Raw genomic sequence first — 4,386 nt, forward strand, 5'->3', positions numbered from 1 at the left:
CAATGATCTGAATAGTACGCTCGGACTGCCCGTCAGTCTGAGGATGATAAGCCATACTAAAGGTCAACTTAGTGCCCAAGGCACTCTGCAAACTCTGCCACAACCTCACAGTAAAACGAGGGTCTCTATCTGAGACGATCGTCACTGGGACCTCGTGCAACCTCACTATGTCCCGAATATACAAGTCGGCAAGATGATCTACCGAATCTCTCACGCGCATAGGGATAAAGTGCGCTGACTTAGTCAACCGGTCTACAACCACCCAAATAGCATCACTACCCCGCTGAGTCCTCGGAAGACCTAAAACGAAGTCCATAGTGACATGCTCCCACTTCCACTCGGCAATAGGCAAGGGTTGTAACAAACCCGCTGGCCTCTGATGCTCGGCTTTCACTTGCTAACAAGTAAGGCACTTAGACACGAAAACCGCCACATCCTTCTTCATACCCCCCACCAAAACTGGCGACCCAAATCCCAATACATCTTAGTGCCTCCCGGATGCACCGCAAGGCGTGAATGATGAAACTCTCGGAGTACCTCCTCTCGGCAAGACTCCGGCACAAACAAACGGTCTCGGTATCTCACACTCTGGTCGGGATACACTGTCAAACCCTTCTCAACCTTCCCACTGGAAATCTTCTCTCGGAAAGACTCTACCTCAAGGTCACCTCCCTGTACCTCTAACACTCGAGTCACAAGTGTAGGCTGTGCAACAACCGAAAACAAGGCCGCAGCCTCAACGAATTCGCCCAAAAACAAATCAAACTCGCCAAGTGTACCCAACATCTCCCACTCCCGGATGGCGATACAAGCTACATCACTAATGGATTTCCTGCTAAGGGCATCGGCCACTATATTGGCCTTCCCCGGGTGATAGTGTAACTCAAAGTCGTAGTCCTCAATGAACTCCATCCACCTTCTCTATCTCAAATTCAAGTCCCTCTGTGTAAACAGGTACTTCAAACTCTTATGGTCCGAGAACACCTCGAACCTCTCACCATAAAGGTAATGCCTCCAGATCTTCAAGGCAAATATCACTGCTGCTAACTCTAGGTCATGTGTAGGGTAATTCTTCTCATGTATTTTCAACTAACGTGAGCCATAGGCCACCACTTTCCCCTCTTGCATTAACTCACAACCCAAACCCTCTCGTGAGGCATCACAATAAACTGCATAACCCAACCCTCTCTCCGGAATAATCAAGACCGGAGTGGTGGTCAATCTGACTTTCAGCTCTTGGAACGACTTTTCACAAGTCTCACTCCACACAAATTTGACTTCCTTCCGAGTCAATCTAGTCAATGGCGAAGCTAGCCTGGAGAAATCCTTCACAAACCGGCGGTAATACCTAGCTAACCCCAGAAAACTGTGGATCTCAAACACACTCTTAGGCTGTGAGCAATCTTGCACTGCCTCAATCTTGGATGTATCAACAGACACTCCTTTCCCAGAAACCACATGGCCTAAGAACTTGAGTTCCCCTAGCCAGAACTCACACTTTCCAAACTTGGCATACAGCCTATGGGCTGTAAGTAACTCAATCACCACTCTCAAGTGTTCCTCGTGCTCCTCCTCAGAAGGCGAATAAATCAAAATGTCGTCCACGAAAACGACCACAAAGCGATCTAAGAATTTCCGGAAGGTTCGGTTCATCAAGTCCATAAAGACTGCTGGTGCATTGGTGAGCCTAAACGACATCACCAGAAACTCATAGTGGCCATACCGTGTACGGAATGCCGTTTTCGGGATATTCTCCTCCCTGACCCTCAACTGGTGGTAACCCGATCTCAAGTCTATCTTAGAGAAACAACGGAACCCCTTCAACTGGTCAAACAGATCATCTATACGGGGCATAGGGTACTTATTCTTGACCGTAGCCCGATTCAACTTCCGATAGTCAATACACAGTCTCAAGGCACCATCTTTCTTTTTAGCAAAGAGGGCCGGTGCTCCCTACTGCGAAACACTAGGGCGAACGAAGCCCTTATCTAGCAATTCCTAGAGCTGAATCTTCAACTCACTCAACTCGGCTGGGGCAAAACGATAAGGTGCCATAGAAATCGGTGCCGTGCCGGGCACTAAATCAATAGAGCACTCGATCTCTCGATGAGGTGGCAAACTAACAAGATCCTCGGGAAAGACGTCCGAGTACTCACAAACCACTCTCGGCAACACAGTTTGGGTCTCACCGCACTCACTACTCAAAAAGCTAGCAAGTAGACCACTAAGCTCACTCCGCCCTCGCGGATCATACACCGGTGGCAACACACTACCAACCCGATCCCCCAAGAAATGGAAATACTCCCCGCTCAAGGTACAAACTGCGACCCTCTGGCGGTAGCAATCAATAATAGCCCGGTATGACAATAGCCAGTCCATACCTAAAATAACATCAAATCCCGACATGGGCATCACTATAAAAGGAAACGGAAGCCGGTGATCGGCGACCTCTATATCACAACCCCTACATCCTTGTTTCAAAATCAACTCATCCCCAATAGGTGACACTACACAAATAGGAGATGCTAGCTGTGCCAACTCTAATCCCAAAATAGATGCAAATGCAGCAGATAAAAAAGAATGAGATGCACCCGTATCAATCAATACACTAGCAACCGAGTTGCAAAACAAGAAGGTACCTCTCACAACTGATGGAGCAGGTACAAGATCCTGCGCGGTAACAACGTACACGCGCCCAGTAGGCCCCTGATCCACCTGCTCACCCCTCAGAGCATACAACTGCTGCACAGACTGGGACGACGAAGCTCCCGGATTGGCCCTCAAGGCTTGCACAGACTGAGTTGGCTGAAAACCCTGCGTCTGCCTAGAACCAGACGCGCTCGAAGTGGCATTCAACAAGGACTGGCCCCTGTCCTGACTCTGGCTCAGCAGTCTAGCTGAAGATGAAGCAGCTCTCTAGCCTCCTCCCCTCTGTGGGCAAATCGAAGCCTTGTGGCCCAGCTGACTACACTTGTAACAGGTGAAATCTCCTTGATTGCCTCTCCCCAAGCCTACGCTCGGCACTGGAAAGGTCGATCTAGCAACATTCCCCTGAGACTGCTGAGGGTTAGCACCCCTCTGTCTCCTGCCATCACCCTGACCATCCTGGCTCCTCTTGGAGCCTCTCTGTCCCTCCTCCTCCTGCATCATGATCTCCATATGGGCTACAACATTAACCAAGCGCCCATAGTCTCGGATCATAGAACCCCAACTCTCATCTTGAGGCCGCGCCTCAACCTCTTCTCAAACTCAACACAGCGGCGTTCCTCGGACGCCACAAGTTCAGGTGCGAACCTGGACAAGCTAGTAAAAGTAGCCTCATACTCGGCCACTGAAGAACTCAACTGCAAAAGCTGGCAGAACTGGTCTCTCAGCTTCTCCCTGACTGCTGGAGATAAGTACTTCTCCTGAAAAGCCTCCACAAAAACCTCCCACGTGCCAGCAATACGGTCCCTCATGTATTTCCACCACTGACCCGCACCCCCTTTAAGCTGGAAGGATGCTAAGGTCACTTGCAACTCCCCGTCCTCGATGCCAAGCATCTCGAACGTCTTACTCATCTGCTCCAACCACTCGTCAACCTTAAGTGGCTCTTTTGGATCCCCAATAAACTCGTCCGGGTTAGACCAGAAGAACTCCCTCTTCAAGAAGGAAGGAATTGCCTCAACAAACTGGGCCTGCACTGGAGCCTGAACTGGATTCTCAACTTTGAGAATACCCATAGACTCCTTCAAAGCATCGGCTATCCCTCGGGCTAAAGCGCCTATAGCCTCCTGACTTGCTGGCTCGGCCACATTGGCCTGGCCAACCCCCTCCTGCTGTGCCGGAATATCATCCGATAAAGGTATCTCCTGCCTACCACATCTGCCACGTCTACCACCTCTTCCTCGTCCTGACATCCTAATAAAGGTAACGAAGAAGAGTAGCACATTCATAAGTGTGCCAAAGCTAAACACTCGCGTCCTAATACATGGACAACTGTAATTCACTCCAAGTAAACACATAAGCACTTACGAATTTCATTTCCGGATAATGATAGTCCCGAGGCGTTACTAGAGTTCCGGTTAGAAACAGCATTGATCAAGTGCCTTTCCAACAAGACTCACAGAAACCCAAGGATCCAATCAACATCCTAGAAACTAAATCCCATACCCAAGTAGTCACATAAACATGTTATCAAATAAACATATAATGTCACACATAAGTCTCTAACAAGCGAGACAAACCCATTGCGATACTAATCACTTCCCACGTACCCAAAGTATTCGAACCCGGTACGCTCTGATACCAAGTTGTAACGCCCTCAAAATAAACCCATAAATCATCCAACAATAGCATGCTTAGACACGAGAAAATAAAGCGCAAATATATTTCATCAGAGTAATC

This window comes from Camellia sinensis, chromosome 3 (assembly GCF_055761805.1).
Source record: "Camellia sinensis isolate YWXY chromosome 3, ASM5576180v1, whole genome shotgun sequence".
Taxonomy (NCBI): domain Eukaryota; kingdom Viridiplantae; phylum Streptophyta; class Magnoliopsida; order Ericales; family Theaceae; genus Camellia; species Camellia sinensis.